Source organism: Leopardus geoffroyi, chromosome D2 (assembly GCF_018350155.1).
Source record: "Leopardus geoffroyi isolate Oge1 chromosome D2, O.geoffroyi_Oge1_pat1.0, whole genome shotgun sequence".
Classification (NCBI taxonomy): Eukaryota; Metazoa; Chordata; class Mammalia; order Carnivora; family Felidae; genus Leopardus; species Leopardus geoffroyi.
In genome coordinates, this window is record NC_059334.1 from 69,144,061 (window position 1) to 69,163,649 (window position 19,589).

At 43.0% G+C, this 19,589-nt stretch overlaps 1 long non-coding RNA gene across 1 annotated transcript; it reads left to right on the forward strand.

Moving 5' to 3' along the window:
* Positions 1-695: 695 nt before the first annotated feature.
* LOC123577073 lies at positions 696-17,703 on the forward strand. The gene is made up of 4 exons (XR_006701698.1): positions 696-1,034; positions 1,816-2,229; positions 15,132-15,217; positions 16,495-17,703. It is a non-coding gene; the product is annotated as an uncharacterized LOC123577073 (long non-coding RNA).
* Positions 17,704-19,589: the final 1,886 nt, after the last annotated feature.

A 19,589-nucleotide genomic window follows, 5' to 3' on the forward strand; every position in this document is an offset into this window, starting at 1 on the left:
TGATGAACAGGTAGCAAAATCCCTTCCGTCCTAGGGCTCAGGAGTGATGTGCAGATGAGCAGAAGAAAGCACCAGACAGATGCTGTGTTTGGTTTATCTGGCTTCTCCTGTGAGTGGGAACCTGACCTCCTTGTGAGAGTGGAGTTGGGAAGGTCAGTTAGACTTTAGAAGGAACAGAGGGTGTTCAAACAGACCAGGAAAACCTGTGATTAGTGCAGAAGTGTGGATTTAATCCTTGATTACCTGGTGCAGCTAAGGGGCAGTTCCGATGAGGAAATAGGAAAAGATCATGTCTTCCCTAAGAGAGTATATTCCTTTCCTTCAGTCTTTTCTGAGGCACTCTACCCAGAAGACATTGCTCCTTCTCCAAACCACAGGAATGGGCTAAACACCTCCTGCTCCTAGTGAGGCTCAGGCAGACTGGGTTACCTGCAGACTCAAGGGAAATCTTGGTGGAACTTGGTCACAGAGGCTGTGGAAGCCAGTCATAAGGGGCAGGAAAGGATGTTGGTCATTGTGTGGGCAGGACTGGGCCATCCAGGTCAGCAGGTCCCTCAGAGACGTGGTCAGAGAAGTAGTGGCATTGACAGGGCCAGGTGGGTTTGCTGAGTAGTGTCTTGTTAGCCTGGCCAAAGTTGGAGTCATGTTTCCTGAGTCCCCTTCACTGTGGGGTTCTGGCCCAGGAGTACTTTGTGTGGATTTGAAAGGTGGCAGTGGAGAGAGAGCATTCCTCTTGGAGGGTGGTTGTGGTTGTCCCTGGTGACAGATGGACACCCCAAGGCCTTGTGGATCCTGACTTGGCCATGTTCTCACTCTATACCTAGTTCATCTTATTGATTGCTGGCCTCTCTGACCATCAGCGGACCTAGGCCCACTGCTGGCTGCCTGCCATTGAGCCCCAAAGGCAGCAGCTCCACGGATTTTCCACGAATTCCCCCTTCTGGGTCCTTTTCAGTGGCCGGGTGGACTTGGCCTCTTGAACATCCTGTTTGCTCCAACTTGTCCACCTGATGCAAGTGCACGTTAGGTGACTGGTGGGTAACCATTTCTCTGATTTTTCTGATTCCCCCTTCCAGACTTTCGTTTTCCCAGTTCCTCCCATGTTTGCGTAGATTCTAATTTCTTTAATAAACTCTTATCTCCATACAACTTAAGAGTGCTTTGTTTTCCCAACTGGGCCTGACTGACATAGTGGGAAAGCTCTTCTGGAACTTGGTTGCCTGTTTGTGGGAGGTAAGTCTCATATATCCAAGGAGAATGAACTGCCTTAGAAGTGGGTACTGTGCAGCCCAGGGAAGATTTCTTGAGGAAGAGTAACTTCAACATTCATTCATTCATTCATTCATTCATTCTTCCATAAATACAAAAGTGAAGGCTGTCCCCGGGAATGTTCCAGAAATACAGTGTTACTTGGTGAATAGAACAGACGTGGCTGCTGTTCTCAGAGAGTTTAGAGTTTAAAGCATAAGACAGAAAATAAATAATCAGTATGTGATTATAAATTATTTTTGTGTATTACATGGCACTTATCACAAGTGGCATAAAGTGACAGAAAGTGTGGATGAGGATGAGCCCCCCTGGAATTAGGGCGGCTGGGAAGGCCCCTCTAAAGAGTTGATGTTTAGGCCAATACTTGAAACACAAGGTAGATTCCACCACAGGAGGACAGCTTGTTCTAGGCTGAGGGAACAGCGTGTGTGAAGGGCAGAGGTAGGGCAGATATACTACAACAAAGTGTTGGGGGGAGCAGGAGGGAATTTTTGTGTGTGTGTTAATGGTGACAAGCTCTTTTAACGGGAAAATATCACCTTCAAGTGTCAACAGAGTGGTGCCCGAGAACCCCCAGGACTCCGGAAAGGAACTGGTGTGGACCCACACGAAACCAGAAAGTGGACCCAAGGGCCAAGGAATGCCCATGATGAGAGAGCAGGACTGTGGCCCAGACCGGGGCTGCTGCTGGTCTATGCAGCGCCTTTGTGTGAAGTAGAAAAAAACGTGCCCCTTCTTTTTGGAGACGGAGCCTGGAGCAGCTGTTCTTGGGTTGGAAAGTGAAGCCTGGACTGGATTTTGGCTCCTACTTCAGCAGGGGCCAACCTGCATTACCACATGCAGAATGTAATCAGGACTAGGAGCTTATGTGAAGCTAGTTTTTAAATCTCTCCCTATCAAGGAATTTGGCGAATAGATATACACCTGGCTACATGGAGAGCAACTTGTTGTGTACATAAGGTAATTGTTTTTAATAATCGTTTTAAATGTTTATTTATTTTGGGAGGTGAGAGAGACAGAGAGTGAGCAGCGGAGAGGCAGAGAGAGAGGGACACACAGAATCCGAAACTGGCTTCAGGCTCTGAGCTGTCAGCACAGAGCCCGACGTGGGGCTGAAACTCATGAACCGTGAGATCATGACCTGAGCCACAGTCGGACACTTAACCGAGTGAGCCACCCAGGCACCTCCCTAAGCTAATTTTTTTGACAGTTTCATAACAGATTTAGCCTTGTTATGTATGTATGTATGTATGTATGTATGTATTTTAAACTGAAGTGCACTTGGCACACGATGTTAGGTTAGTTTCAGGTGCACAACACAGTCATTGGGCACCTCTATGCGTTAGGCTATGCTCACCACAAGTGTAACTACCATCTATTACCATACAATGCTGCTACAATATCATTGACTCTATTCCCTGTGACTTCTATCCTTGCGACTTATTTATTCCATACCTGGAAGCCTACACGTTCCACTCCTCTTCACCCGTTTTGCTTATCCCCCAACCCCTCCCCTCTGGCAGTTTCATAACTTTATTTGACAATCAGGGTTAGTTATCATCCACATTGATTTTTGAAACTGGTGACTGGTACATAGGTAACTAATGTGTAAAGTTTGCTTGGTGACCCTTCATCCTCATTACTTTGTCTGGACAACCCTACAGGGCTATGGTCTGGGGGCATTTCTTACTCTCTGGCCCAGACAGCTTTGTTGAGCTTTGTGTCCATGCTCACATCTGGAGCTCTCCTCTCCTCCATGGCAAATTTCTGGGTCTCTTTGGGTGCCCGAAGGCATACTTCTTGAAGCCTGCCCCACGGATGCCCTTGTGAATACTGACGGCATGTTCATGGGCACCACCTCAATGGTGGCATAATGGTCCTTAATTTCACTAGCCTGCTGGGCCCAGTTTGAAAGGAAAGTCAACTGGTACTTCTGATATTGGTATTGTTTATCTGAACTAATTTCTCTTATTATTTCAATGGCTTTGGGGGCACTATTAACCAAAAACATGTGAAACAACAAGATAACCCCCCAGCCACTCCAATAAGATCTTGGTGTTAGGCATATAGACAAGTTACATGGCTGTGACTATCTCAGATTGGGGTAAACCTGTCAGTTTCCATAGTGATGAAGGAGGTAAAAACAGGAGTCCCATCTTTCTTGAACATTTACTATATAGCCATTTCTGTTAGACACTTACCTGCATTCATCATTTAACCCACATAACTAACTGTCCATGAGGCAGGTATTTCGAACCGCATTCTACACAGGAAGGCTCTGAAGCTCAGTCATATTAGTTAACTTGCCCACGGTCTCTGTCAGTAAGTGCTGGAATGGGACCCAGGTCTCTCTTATCAGGAACCTGTGTGAGGAATGTAAAAACAGATGCCTTTGGAGTTGCTGTAAGCAAAGCAGTTCAGCAATAGACTCAAGGGGTGGTGAGCCTTTGACATTGGCTAGATTCTTAAGGCCACTTATGTCAATGAGGTATCTGCATTTCCCTGGGGTGAGTAATCCTGCATTGAAAATGTGTGGATCAATGTACTATAACTGACAACTGATTGGCTAGAAGAGAGGAATTTTTGGCTTAAAGCAATCTTTGTTTGCTCTCCCCAGAGCAGATCAATCTATTCACTGTCAGGTGTTCTCTGATGTGCTCTGGGGACACTGGTGCCTGTCAGGGAGGAGAGCCATGTGGGAATCCTAGTGTCACCTTGAGAACAATCCCTGGGGCTGTGCAATATATTTATTTCCAATTGATGTTGAACTTGGGCCTGGAGCACCTGGCCTGTGACTGAATTCAACTTCTTGGCTTTCTTTATGAGGAGGAAAAGGAGGCATTGTCTTTGAGCAGAGTGTGTATCCTTTAGGTGGAAAGACCCCAGCACTACTCAGATACCACCCTCTAGATTATCAAGAAGAGAAAGGACACCTGCTTTCAGTGTGAAGGTGCTAAACCATCCAGAGCAATGCCCCTCTCCCTGAGCTGGCCCTGAGCTGAATTTTTGGCTTTATGTGGATTTTAGATGCTTTCTTGGTCATGACAAAGAGTCTCTAGGGAAGGAATCTAAAACTAGGGTTTCCTTGCTTACAGGAATACAATCTCAAGTCTGAGAAGTAAAATGTCATTTTGTAATTGTGATTGTGTGTGTGTGTGTGTGTGTGTGTGTGTAAAGATGCTATGCACACACAGGAGAGACCCATCCATCTATCTTTGATCCAGAAGAGATCTGGGGTAGATACAAATCAAACAACCATGTGCTTCTTGTCTGTTATAATAAGTCTTATCCAGATGTCAGCAGCTTTAAAAAGCTGCTCAAGTGGTGAAGTGTTGTGCTGTATTTGCCAGCGGTTGAGTATGGGTGAAGCCAGGCATTCTTACTTTTATTTGTCCTTTCCTGAGGTCTTAAAAAAATACCGACTTGCTGAGTGCCAGGTCCTTGGAGAATTCTTAAATTATAAGTAAGCACTCTAGGGGTGCCTGGGTGGCTTAGTCGGTTAAGCAACTGACTCTTGGTCTCGGCTCAGGTCATGATCTCACAGTTTGTGAGATCAAGCCCTGCATAGGGCTCTGTGCTGATGGTGCAGAGCCCATTTGGGATTCTCTCTCTCCATCTCTCTCTGCCCTTCCTCACCCCCCTCTCTCAAGATAAATAAATAGACTTTAAAAAAAAAAGAAGTAAGCACTCAGACATGAAGACAGCTTCCTGTCCATTTGGTCACTCAGATAAACTTTATGACTCCAGTTGAGTGCTCCTTTTTGGTGACTAGAAAACATGACAGTAGAGAAGGAATGATTAACCCAAGTTATAGCAATTTGGCAGGGACAGGGAATAGATCCCAAATTAGAAAACAAAACAAAAATAAATTTTAACTGTAATTGCTTTTAGACACAATAGAATTTTTATGTGGTGCTTAATCAGTGTTAGGGGCCTTCATCTGCCTTTCTCCAAAATCTTAAGTCAGCAGAGACCTCCCCTTGCTACCTAAAATAATGTAGTCCCCTACCTGTTGCTCTTTCCTAGCTCCCTGCATGCTGCCCTCTGAACAGTATTGGTCACAGCGATAGAACCCAACTCAACCTAGACTACTCAGTAAAGGGAATCAACTCATGTAACTTGGCAGTTCAGGGATGATTGGATCTAGGATATTAAATCCAACCATTGTAATCTGTCCTCTTTTTAACTTTAGCTCTACTTTCTTTCACACTGATTCTTTCCCTGAAGGTCCTTCCCGATAGATGGTCCCAAGATGGCTTCACATTTACATCCCACCAGTTCCACAATACTAGTGGAAATAGAGCTACCATTTGCAATATTATGGCTCCCACATCTGATGCTCTTGGCTCTGAAGAGCCTGGCTTGTGTGATGTTCACACCTTGAACAGAATGAATCACTGAGGTGAGGTGAGGCCATATCCTTATTGGCCAAGCGTGGGTTCCCACCCTACACCTAGAATGTTAGAGTGGGAGCTCCCCAAATGACAGGGACTATGAATGGGGGAGGAGGTGCAGTTATCAAAAAGGAAAATGGATGCCAGTCAGACAAAACCAGCAGTGTTTGCTATTATGTCATTTTCACCATTTATCATTTTGTATTTTAAAAAGATAAAAATGTCTATGATCCCCAACAAGTTTGGAAGTTCCAGGAAGGCAGGGTGTGTATCTATTTTATTCACCAATATATTGCTAATGGCTATCATAGTGTGTGGCACATGAAAGACATTCAATAACTATCAGGCAAATACACAAATGGATGAATGAATGAGTGAATGAATGAATGAGTCAGTATTGGTTATTTGGTATCCCTCATCTGGTCTTGGATGAGCACAGTGATGAACTCAAGGACAAAGAGGAAGAAGAGATTGCTTCTTTCAAAGTTCCTTTGTAATTGTTTTTAATCCTTTTTTTAATCCAATTTGAATTTTTGATTTGTAACCTTTTGTGTTCACAGGACTGGCGGGGGGTGGGGTGGTCCTAAAGAGACTCTTCAATACAAGATTCTGGCTAAAAACTAGGGGACAACTGCGCACCTGGATTCATCTCTGAGTATCTCTAAGAAGATTACCAGAGCTTCTTATGCTTAGTGCTCAGCCTGCTCTCTCCCTTCTTGCATGAGCTTTGGCCTTGAGCATCCCCATAGCCAGTGCCAAATTGTGTCTGACAGGAAGGGAGCCGAGGGAAGAATACCCCAACCTTCTTTCTCTTCAACCTCTAATTCTTGCCAGTGCTTCCCTTTGGTCAACCCAACTAGAAATCAGAAGGCAAGGGAGTGTGAGTAATGTTGTCTGTAAGGGTCAGGTCCTGAAGCTGAGTGGTGGGCAGTGGAAACAGAAGGACAGATAACAGAGAATATTCAACACAGGTCTTGTGCAAGCTAGCTCTGTCTAGGTAGGGAGAACACGTTCAATTGTTCTGAGCTCTGAGAGTGCCTGGAGAGTTTGAGAAACTGCAAGGAGGGAGATGGGGCTGGAGGGGAGTGAGTGGAAGAGGAATTATTTTTGAAGATTCACTGATATTCTTGCCTTTGGCAGTAACTTAAGTAATATTATTGTATAGCATGATGAATCTAATCATCGTTACCTACAATGCTACAATTAATGGCGACTTAGACTTGTTGGAATAGTGTATTTTACCACGACCTTCATTTTAAAATGGCTGACTGCTGGTTGTGTGTGCAGCAGGGTAGGAAGGGTAGGAAGTCTCATAGCTCTAGCTAAATCACCTCCCTTTGTTCAGCACCAACTGATCAGGGGGGAGGAGGACCAGGGAGTGACAGGTGGCCCACATCAACTGTTTATACAACTATTTCCAAACAAGTGAGCTAAGATTCTCATGGAATAGAAAGTGGGAAGTAAATGATATAGGGAGGCAGGACTTGGGGTTTAAACATTTTTTCCTGGCCTCTAATAGCTCTGCATTCTTGATAACTCTTGCCTCTTTGTTTGTGATCCAGGCACACCAGGAGCAGTCATTTTCAAAAGAGGTGGTCGGTTCTTTCTTCTTAGTCTAACCGAGTATTTCTTCTCCTTCCCAGGAAACATAGACACTTGATACAATTCCATATCAGTGGCTAATTTATACCTTTCCTCTTTTGTATACACGCCAATGTCATTTGCACACTTGTGTTTCTTATCTCTTGGTAGACAGTGAGCTTCTCAAGAAAGAGGCAATGCCTGCCACAGACTAGAGTCAGTGCAAGGTCTAGAGACCATCGACTACTTAACAGGAAGTGACATGTTTTGGATGCATTTCCTAGGGAGTCAGTATCCGCAGCCTGAACATGGACTGATTGGGAAATGATTGGTGATGGCGATCAGGATTACACTGCACTGTGGAGGATAAGCAGGCTTTTGATTAAAAAAAGGGGAGGGAAAGGAGTGTTTTTGGCTGGCGTGATAGAGTGTGAGAAAGCTTGGAATTGGGAAGAATTGTGATTTATTGGAAGAAAAGAATGTGGCTGGAGCACAACAATGCACTAATGAGAATTAGGAGGCAAGGTAGGAAGGGAGTGCTGAGGATTTTCTACTTGCCTTCCTCATAAGTGGAGGACTGAAGGTCAGGATCAGAGTTAGGGGTTGGCTAGGACTAGACGGGGGTTGGTCCATGATGGCAGCATATTGCAAAGGGGCAATTCAAGGTGGCATCTTGAGTGGAAGAAAGGCAGAGAATGAAAAAGGTGGTCTGGACAGAGTATGCAATCAAGTGAGCTTCCCCATTATCAGGGAAATGCAAATCATAACCACAATGAGATATCGCCTTACACATGTCAGAATGGCTAAAAAAAAAAAAAAAGGTAAAAGGGATAACAACTGTTAGCAAGGAGGTAGGAAAAAAAGGAGCCCTCATGCACTGTTGTGGGAATGCAAACTCGTGCAGCCACTGTGGAAAATAGTATGGAGTTTTCCTCAAAAAATTAAAAGGGACACTTGGGTGGCTCAGTCGGTTGAGTGTCCAACTTTGGCTCAGGTCATGATCTCACTGTTCGTGAGGTCACGCCCCACATCAGGCTGCTTGGTGTTAGTGCAGAGGCCACTTCAGATCCTCTGTCTCCCTCTCTCTCTGCCCCTTCCCTGCTCACGCTCTCTCTCTCAAAAATAAATATTAAAAAAATTAAAAAATGGAAATACCTTATGATCTAATAATTCTGCTGGGTGTTTGCCTAAAGAAATTGAAAATACTAATTCAAAAATGTACCTGTGCTCCTATGTTTATTGCAGCATTATTTACAATGACCAAAATACGGCAGTAACTTAACTGTCCATCAATAGACACATGGATAAAGAAGGTAGATAGATCTATATCATGGAATATAGGTATATAAGGAATATATGTGAAATAAAGATATGAATAGACGTATAGACAGATAGATTGATCGATCTATATAATGGAGTATTATGCAGCCATAAAAAGGGTGAGATCTTGGGGCGCGTGGGTGGCTCGGTCAGTTAAGCGTCCGACTTTGGCTCAGGTCATGATCTCATGGTCTGTGAGTTCGAGCCCCGCGTCGGGCTCTGTGCTGACCGCTCAGAGCCTGGAGCCTGTTTCAGATTCTGTGTCTCCCTCTCTCTCTGCCCCTCCCCTGTTCATGCTCTGTCTCTCTCTGTCTCAAAAATAAATAGATGTTAAAAAAAATTAAAAAAAAAAAAAGGGTGGGATCTTGCTATTTGCAACAACATGGATGGACTAAGTGAAATAAGCCATACCGAGAAAGAGAAATAGCATGTTTCACTCTCCTATGGAATCTAGACAACAAAACAAATGAATAACCAAAAAAAAGAAGAATCAGACCTAAAAATTTCAGAGAACCAACTGATGATTGCCAGAGGGGAGGGGGTGGAGGGACAGGCAAAATGGGTGACAGGGAGTGGGAGACCCAGGCCTGGGTTAGGGAATGAGTAATTCATGGGCATTGAAGGCACAGCCTAGGGGATGTAGTCAATGATATTGTAACAGTTGTCTGGCGATGGATGGTGAGTACACCCGTGAGTGGAGCACAGCACACAGATTTGTTGAATCACTATGTCGTACATCTGAAACTAACATTGTGTGTCAACTATACTAAAAACAAATTTCCCTGCTCGAAAAAAAGTGTCCCCAGTATAGGCTTGATCTATGGGGACAGTACAAAGAGGGCTCTGATCTTAGGGGGAAAGCGGAAAGCTGGTCCTGAGGCAAAGAGGAGAAAGATAGCATGACGTGAGCAAAGTGTTGGAGTGGAAGGTAAGATTGACAGAGTCCATCTGGAAGGGCAAACTGGAGGCAGATCCGGGGCTGGTTTGTGAGGCTGTGATATTGGCCACTGGGCTTCCTTTCGCAGGGGGATCAGGCTGTGACTTTGCCTGTGAGGTCGGAAACAAGTTACCCCGTAGGGCACCCACCACTGGGCCAGCCCTGCATGCCAGGCTGCGGGGTTTGGGCTTTCTCTCAGCGGTGTCTATACAGTGTATATGATCTGGATGTGGCAGACCTTCCCTGGGGCAGTTTCTCTCCTCATCCCATTCCTGCCTTGAAGCCTTGGGGTGCTACCTTCATGAGCCTGGATAAGAAATGGAGATTTTACCCAGAATTTTCAGGGGCTCTGGAAGAGGAATCATGCTGCCCGCCACAGAGTAGAATCCTAACAAAATTCCCTTTGACTTTCCGATTAGCTCGCCCTCACCATGGTTCCATCAACCAACCACCTTATTGGCCCTCTTTTTCTTCCTTTTTCTTCTTCTCTCCTGTGCTCCGCCGTTCTGGGAGAAGGAGGGGAAAGCCAGGAGGTGACAGTGTCTTTGCAGCAAATCTTTGCATTTAAGACCATGTGAAAGTGAACAACCGAGAAGGGCCTCTGAACTTGGGAATGAGCAGCCCTCTAGGAATGCTGCCAAAGAAGGAAGAAAAACGGAAGAAAGAAAGATATGTAGCTGCTGGCAGTACGATAAACCGAACACCCCGTAGACGTTCTGGAAGGCAAAGTCTAAATATGACTTATGGCTTTAAGCAGAATGCAGATTTCTGCCAAGCCCCTCCTCCCTGTGATTTTTGGTTTTTAAACATTTAAAGAGCACTTTGTCATTCCAGATTGTCATTTCCAAATTGGCAATGGGAGTGATTATGATAATAAAGTATTTTGATCTGAGGCAATTTGCAAAGGGCTTTAAAAATCCTCGTTACTCTGGATTCTGCCTCCTTCTTGCCGGGTCCCGGTGCCAACCAGCAAGAGGAACTCAGCGGACCTTTTAATCACAACAGGCTTTGCGGTTGTTTGTTTCATTGCTTTTTAATGAACTTGTTCTTACGGTTAGCGCTGGTGGAGGGGACCAGTTCTTTAGAAGAGGAAATGGGCAACTCCGAGGCTGGGCCTCATGTGGCCCAGTCTGTAGGAAGGTTGGCATAAATCTCCGCATTGCACTGTCCTGCTTATTGGGTCGGACATACCTCTTTAGTGATGCTGCCTAGGTGGTCACTGTTTCTTAAGTCCAACATCCCCAGGATTCACTGTATATCCAAGTGAGTGAGCCTAAGTCACTTGGCTGTTTTAAGATATTGTTCATATTTGTTTAAGGCATCAGAACTGAAACAGTTTCAGATAAAAACAGGGATGTTGGCAGGATTAACATCCTGCTTCCTCCTCGCTTGTATTTTCCATACTTCAGAGGATAGGACCTATAATTCAGATGTCAGCTGAGGTCTCTTGCCCCTTTGAGATCTGGTGAAATTCCACAGCCTGTGGGGCATCTGGCATCTTCCTGCTTTCTCATGCTTCTCTCTATCTCCACCTATGGGCTGTTCCTATTCCAACCTCAGTTGCCAGAAAACAGCTCAACTCCTCCAAGGAATCTGCTCTGATCTAAGGAGTTATCTATATCTTTATTTTACCTTTTGGTACGCATTGCTGATGGGACACAGGGAGGGGGTCTCCTCACAGAGCGCCTGACTACCTATATGCTACGGGCTCTTTCTCCCTTATTCTTTCTCTCTCTTTCATCTCTAGTACAAGACTCCCCATTCTCTCGCACCTGAATTTCCCCACTTACTAAGCTCCTTGGGATCTTAGCTTCATGCAGTTTACCCAAGGAATTTCGTCAGGACACCTGCACTGCTGTCCCTCAAAGGGATCCTGGTAAATTTTATTTTCTCAGATTTGTTATAGGTATTTAGGGTAAAGTGGTTGGGCATACAGCAGAGGACTTAACTCCAGGGGAGGAAGGTTACATATCACCTTTTGATTATGAAGTGCCCATTATAAGTTGGTCCAGTTTGGTTCCCATCCAATCCCTTCCCAAGAGGGGAAAATAAATAGCAGCCAAATAAACTCATTTTCCCTCTCTCCTCTCATCCCTCCCTGCTTCTGTACATGCTGTTTCTTCCTCTCAGTGTGTTCATCCTTCCTCTTCATCTGGAAAATTTCTGTGATTCTTTAAGACCCAGTTCTGTGGGTCTTATGGTCTCTTTCTCTGTGACGCCTTCCCTGGCTCTTCTCATCAGATCAGAGTAGGTTGCCTTCTTCTCGCTGTTCTAACAGGGACAGACTCCATCAGAGCATTTACCTTATCAAATTTGGTTTTCTGTTTGCTATCTGCCTTCTTAAGACATGAACTCCTCAAGAAAAGGGACTGTCGGGGCGCCTGGGTGGCTCAGTCGGTTAAGCGTCCAACTTCGGCTCAGGTCATGATCTCACGGTTCGTGAGTTCGAGCCCTGCGTCGGGCTCTGTGCTGACAGCTCAGAGCCTGGAGCCTGCTTCACATTCTGTGTCTCCCTCTCTCTCTCTGCCCCTTCCCTGCTCATGCTGTGCCTCTCTCTGTCTCAAAAATAAATAAACATTAAAAAAAAAAATAAAAAAAAAAAAAAAGAAAAGGGACTGTCAACATATGTCTTTGTGTCCTTAGTTCCTAGACAATATTGGGAAACCACAAGAGTTGCATAGATGTTTGTTGAATGAATTAAAGCCTGTATCATGTCTACAGTGGGACAGAGAAATGCAATCCATTTGTTTTTGGCTTAAGGGACCAACTCTTTGAGTTGCTATAATCCAAAACTATTTCAACAGTAGACTGTCAAAGTCATGTTGTAGTGTTGTGTATTACACTTGGAAAAAACATTTCTCTTCTTCCCCACTTACCCTGATTATTCTCTGCTTTGCAAGTAACTTTTTAGAAATTCAGCTGGAGGAAGGACTTGCCCTGAGTAAAATTCCTGAAAAACTTGCTGAAAAGCCAGAGAGTGGGAGACTGATCTAAGGCATGAGGCCCATGAACTGTGTATTGGGGAGTGGGAACAGCGTTTAGCAGAAGAGTTGCCTTTATGAATAGATGAAGGAGGTAATTACCTTTCTCACCATTCCTAATAGTACCTAAGGGCCTTTTTCTTTTTAATTTAATTTATTTTTCTGGTTTTATTGAGATAGAATTGACATACTGCATTATATTTGTTTCAAGTGTACTGTAACTTTCAAATATGTAATACGGTATTGCTAACTGTAGTCACCATGCTGTAAATTATATCCCTGAATACATAAGAAATTATTTATTTTGTAAGTGGACATCTCAAGGTCTTTTTTGAGCATAATAGCTTTGATTCCTTTAGGTGGCAAATATATGACGTGCTTTGTTTTGGTCTCTCCCCCTTAGCCTGTTTCCCATAGCAGCCATCAATAAATGATTACAAAACTCTTCTCCATTGAGCCATTCAGAGGCTCCAGAATCCTTCTCAAGACAGGGTTTCAGGCAAGTATTGCCAATGAATCTGCTCTGACACACGAAACATGTGCCTAGACTCTGTGCTGGCCACTGTAAAGGACACAACAGTGGGTTACTCACCCCTCATCTTTTGGACTTCTGGGGAATTTTCTCCCTCTCATCCAGTCTGGGTACAGGCTTTATATCTGAGTAGATATAAAAGTCCTATGACTTGGATATATGAAGTTTGGAACAGCGTTCTTGTTTCTTTCCTATTCTTATGTGGGCATCCACCTGCTGGAGGTTGAAAGAAGGCTCTACATATGAATCCTGACTCTGGTTCTTTTATTTCCGTCTCCTTCAGCGAGTTACTTTAACCTCAGCACTACTTTGCGAAGTAGGCATTATTGTGCTGAACACGTTTGGGAAAGAAGCAATTGAGAATAAACCTAGGCAAGTTCCTGACCCAGGGCCCCAAATGCTGGTGCTCCATCTATGTTAAGAGAAAGGCAGGTGGGAGGGGAACTAATTGAAGCAGACACTGTCCTTACATGTAGGCAAAAATAAAGCAAATAAAAAGTCAAAACCAAGCTCTATCAATCTACACCAAATTAGACCAGACCCAAACAATGACAACAAAACCCTGGCAACCGAGTCCCTTTGCAGCCTTTGCATCTATTATTCAGTGAGACCGAAGAGGACTTTTCTTGCTATTATCTTCCTCTGCCCTCTGCCACTGAGTAGAAGACCTTCTGTTCTCTGTAGCTAATCATTAATCAGCAAGCACCTCCAAGTTTCTTCTCTCTAGTTCTCTGTCTCCCAATTATCCAAAGAAATAATTTGGCCAAGCAATGAAGGCAGGCATGTTTGCTAACAAAGGGATACTTCTGCCTCTGTGGAATAGAAATGAATATTCTGTGAAATATCATGTAAACAGTCACTGTGGCAATTTGTGACCTGGAGCTCCTCTGGTTCTCAGTGAATCTCTGGTGTTTAATTATGCTGAGGGTTTCCAGAATCAGCTTGTAGCAGTTTCCTTTGAAAACACCTGCAACCACGTTCTGGAGCCTAAGTGGAAGGTTGAGGGTAGTAACAGTTCAAAGAGCCAGGTGGAGTCTGAGATAATGAGCCAAGATTGGGTCCAGGACTCAGGGCTCAGTTTAAGTACCAAAAGATTAAATTTCCTTTAGCATCAAGAAGTATTTGTTGTATGAGAGAGAGCAGCTACCTCAGCCCCAGAAAATTATGCCCCAAAGTCATGCTTTAGCATCTACTGAAGCCTGAGTTCCCTGAAAGGAGGAAACAGGCCACTTGTAACGGGCTGAAATAGTTTGTTCGGTGAGGGTGCAGTCAAGTCATCTCTAAATAGTCCGTTTGTCACTCTCCCTGATGTGGTTCTAAGGAATATCTTCTGGTTTACTAATTAATAGTGAAGATAACAACCACTGGTGACCTTTATGGAACATGTTACACAATGCACGCCACGTGGCAAGAATTTATAAAGTGTTATTACCTTGAATGCTTAACAATACTCCATAAGGGGGTAAAATTTTTAATCCATATGTTACAGATATTTGAGCCTGAACTAAGCCTCGGTTGGGTGGTAACTTTCCCAGGGTTTCCCACTGGGAAGGTACAGCGGTTGGGTTCAAATCCAAGTCCATCTGACCCAGGTCTGTATTCTGTTAGGTCACATTCTTTCCTTTCAGACACAAAGGGATTAATCCATCCACTGACTATGTGAAGTCACAGGAAGCAGTGTTACTGGGCACTGATTGGCTAAGTATCTCTCCTTTTTATGAGTGATTGGTGGGAAGCATTCCAATTCACCACGTTGGTCTGGGAGAAAAGGTGCTGGGGCTTCAAATCATGTTTTGTGTCTTACTATTCGGTGGCATGACTTTGTGTCATTAGGGTATAGGGGTAATTATGATCTGTTTTGATGCCCAATGTGGCAATTTCATAACCCTAATCAGTTGGAAACAGCAAAGATTTGAGAAATGATTTTTTGCTCATTTTTCATAGTCAAGGAAAATGTGGCGGGTGCCTTGTGCAGAGTCCCGCTCAATACAGGTAGAGTAAGAACCAGACTGAGTCTGGCCTATTTAGGTTGTTCCAATACTCTGTTTATGATGTCAGAGGTACTGCTCCACTGAAAGGGCCAGATAACTCATAATATTCTTACTCGATTGTGGCAGGCTTGGAAAGAAAATCATTTAGAATTGAAGAGGACAAGAGCCGTGTAAGGAAAGCAGTGTGCTTGGTGACAGGAACTTGGAATGAGGTACTCATTCTTTTCTTCATTTCCTCTTTCACTTATTTATTTAACTAACAAATATTGACTGGAAAAAAATGATCCTGTGACCAAGTTTAATGCCAGTTGTGTCATTTATGTTGAGTCTCTCTTTCCTCATCTGATAAATGAGAGTTATCGAAATTCATCTAATAATCTAATAATTTATCTAATAATTCATCTAATAATTCATCTAATAATTTAAACCTTTTTTTGTGGGAGACAGAGAGAGAGAGAGAGAGAGAGAGTGAGAGAGATTGAGAATGAGCAGGGGACGAGCAGAGAGAGGGAGAGAGAGACTCCCAAGCAGGCTCTGCACCTAGTGCCCAGGGTCCAATGCAGGGCTCGATCCCATGACCCTGAGAACATGACCTGAGCTGAAATCAAGAGTAGGGATACTCAACTGACTGAGCCACCCAGGCCCCTAAACATGGAAGACCTTGGATCTCATTAGTGATCATAGAAGTGCAATTGTGCACACCACTGAATAGCCATTTTCATTTTTACTTGTTAAAACACCGCAAACACATAAAAGATAATGTCTAATGCTAATGTGGATGCGATAAAAAAGGCAGTCTCAGATAATGGTATAAATTTTTGGAAAGGAATATAGTGGGTTAGTAAGAGCTATTAAAAGATTTCCTTTCTTGACACAGTGATTTTGTTTCTGAGAATCAATTGTAAGCATGTTCTAAGAATGAATATATGTACGGAAGATGTTTGGTGAAATTTTTAATATTGAGTGAAACATTGAAACAACCTAACTGCTAAATCAAATGGGTAATAGTTAAATAAATTATGGTTGTCTACCCAGTGAAATGTTATGCAGCCAATAAAAAAGCTGTCATGAAGTTTCTATAGTAACATGGAAAACATTTGATATGATGTTAGTTGAAAAAAGGAAAATATTCAAGGGAGAATGGGTGATGGGCATTGAGGAGGGCGCTTGTTGGGATGAGCACTGGGTGTCATTGTATGTAAGCGAAGAATCACAGGAACCCACCCCCGAAACCAAGAGCACACTGTATATACTGTATGTTAGTTGACTTGACAATAAACTATATTAAAAAAAGAAAACAGGGAAATATTCATAAAAATCATTTTTAAGTAATAAAGACAATAATATTATACAGGTAAGGAGAGAGCTTCATAGAAGAAAATCACCGAATGTTCCAACATGTTGCGTTAGGGTGGATTAATGCGTTGTTTATGTCCTATTTTCTGAAGTTTTTGAAATATGTTTATGTTACTGTTTTCCTTGGAGGCAGACTGGTGTAAAGAACCTGGCCGTGGTGTCAGACAGAGAAGATTTGAATCCCGTTGTTGTCACTTATAAGCAGTATGATTCCCTGGGTTTTCTTCTGCGTCAAATGGAAGTGATAATTGGATATGTTTCATAAGGCGATTGTGAAGGCTAGATAGGATAATGGAGGTAAGTTCTCATACAGTGCATTGGGTTTAATTTGTTAGTGAATGCTAGTTGTTATTTTATGAGAAATCTTAATATATTTCTAGACACCGACTTAAAAGAAACAGAAAGAAAGGCAAATTGAATGATCTGTAAGGTTCTTTATTGCTCTAAGTTTTCATACTTCTCCTTTGAAACACAAAGTTTAAGTAGGTTTTTCGTGACAGAAATATATTTGTAGATTAAGATGGGGCCTGAATGTTGTGCCAAAATTGTAGAGTTTTGAGAATATGATTTCCTTGGGGAATAAAATGGGATTATTTCTGTCTATTTATAATCTGAACTGGTCCTTTCTTGGCGATGTGAGGGAACATGCAAAGTTTTATATTTAAGAAATTTGGGAAACTGGTTGGTTAGGCATTGGTCAATACCATCACTTTTGTCTAATAGCTGCCTTTTGTTCTCTATAAAAATAAAGAGATGGGGTCATTTATGCACTTAGGAGCAATGGGAAAATTTGTTCGATGTTATATGTTTAGAGCAGTCCTAAATCTTGCGTTTCCTGAAGCTTTTGATGTGTGGAGGATTTGAATGGTCATTCTCTGGATTCAAGAAAATTTATAATATCTCTTATATATCCAGCAACAGATGTATAAAAGTTTCCGGGGAGGGAAATGGTTCTTTCAAAATGACTTTTGGATGATACATGTGTAAGCAAATAAGACAGATATCGATGAAATGTCCTTCCAACACAAAACAAATTGACCAGACGTGCAAAGGTTTTTGCCAAACCCCAGCATTTGATATCCCCCAAAGACGTTTTGTTGCTGATTTCCAGCTAAGGCTTGAAAGGTGGAAAATTTGCTCGGAAATGGTTTAGTAGAGCAAGAAGTAAGGCAGAAAGGCAAAGTGTCAGCGCTGAGGCACGAAGAAGCTTCCAATCCTTTTCTTCATATCTGTGTAGATAATATGCAAAGAAAAAAAACAGAAAGAAAACAAAAAGGTGAACTTGGAAAAATTCCAAGTCATATGTGCTGATTTCCCTCAATTCTGGGGAAACGACATGAATGCTTTAAGATCTAAATGCTTTAAGACCAAAGGCAGGGACCATTCAGATTGTTCAGAGGAACTTGAGAGGGAGCCCTGAGCTCCTGTAAATGGAATGATTCCATCAATGAATTTCATGGGGTTTATGTAATGAGCATCCATCTCTGTCTGAAACATCGTGTCATTTTTGTTTGATTGTATGAACCATGGGTGTCCCCTATAAAGAGATGCTTCAGTTCACCTGAGAGTGATACTTTTTTCAAACTCTTTTGCTTACTTGTATTAAGTTGAAGAATTCCTACACACTGGTGGCCGCTCCCTTGTATTACACTGCTGGGGTTCCTATGAGCTGTGCCAAATGTTTGAGCATCCTGTCCAAGCATTCATGGACCTTAGTGACCAAACCCCAGGCTTGACGACAGAATGGTTGGAGAAAGGGAACTGTTTCTCAAAGGTGGTGGTGATGATTGGGCATGCCACCATAAGATTGGTCTTGGCTGGAACTGAAATAGCACTTGATTTTGGAATGAGTATTTGTGAATCTTCGAAGCCTGGGTAATTTAGGGGGAACGTGTTGTAAGTGTGAGGCTCAATATCACCTGATTGGATAAATATTCATTATTACCTTTAAGTTATATTTATTTTTAGCCACACTGTTGAAGCCTCTGTTGGCCAGCAGCAGCCAGCTTGGTAACAGATGGCCTAAGAACTTCAGGAGTGACTCCTGAGATATCTGCTGTAATCTGTTTTAGCTTGACCAGTGGTGGCACTTTGAAGGTTGGGAATCCAAGTATACAAGGTATTTTTTTCTACTATTCTTGGACAAAGGCCGTGTCAAAATTCTCTGGAGACAAAGCCAGCTCTTACACGGTCTCCAACAGAGTTGTCAGTTCATACAACCCAATAGCATTTGGAGAACATGGTAGTGTTAATCCTGATGGACCCTTCTTAAAGCATCTTGGGTCAGGTGTCCCTGGTATTGTGTTGATCATGAGGTCCTTGATTCCTAGTTCTGATGTTGGGTCAAACCTCCCTGATACCTATTAATTTGGAGGATATAAACATTTTGTTCTCACGAATTGGCTGCTGAGTAATTGCCAACTTGTATCTTTCCCAATCTCTGGCAAACATATTCATTGGTTGACCCAATCTGAGCATGTTTGAGAAATAGGTGGGTTTCCCCTCAATGATAGGAAAACTGTCCTCATACTAAACTAGTGTACTGATCTTCGATGAAGTGGAGGGAAACCCCTTGCCTTGGTATGAATTAGTAGTTCTGGCCACCCAAACAACCATGCTGTGCTGAGTTCTTTCCAGCTTGATCTTACCAGATCACATGGTTACAGTACAAGGTGAGCAGACACTGAAACAGAGGAGAGCACAGTGCATAGAGAAAACTCTTCTCTCATTCCAAAGACAACTTTCTTGGGCCAGGCTAATGCTTTTTTTTTTTTTTTTTTTTTTTTTTTTCATTATTTATCTTGGCAAAGCCTGAATAGTTCTGTGATGAGGGACCCAAAACCTAGAGCAAGAATCAAGGAAACTTTCTCTTATCTCCACTGTTATTTTTCAGCGGGGCTTTAATGTCCGTGATAGGATGATATGCTTGTGCTGAGTTCTGATGCAGGAAGCAGACTACACCAAGGATTTGCAGATAGATCCAAGAGGGGGAGATGAATGAATGTTGCCCAGGGAACAAATTTTCAAAAAGAAGACTCCTTAAGAATTTCTCCTTGTTGTCTTCATGTTAATGATGAAGAAGCTTCCCAGAGAAAGATGATTTAGAGCTTTTTTCCCCTCAATATAATAGAGCAGGACATGATTTGGTGGTTGTGGGGTAGGTATATGTAGCCAAGCTACTTGCCAAACCTCTATATCCAATGTTCTCTTCTATTTCACCCTCCCCTC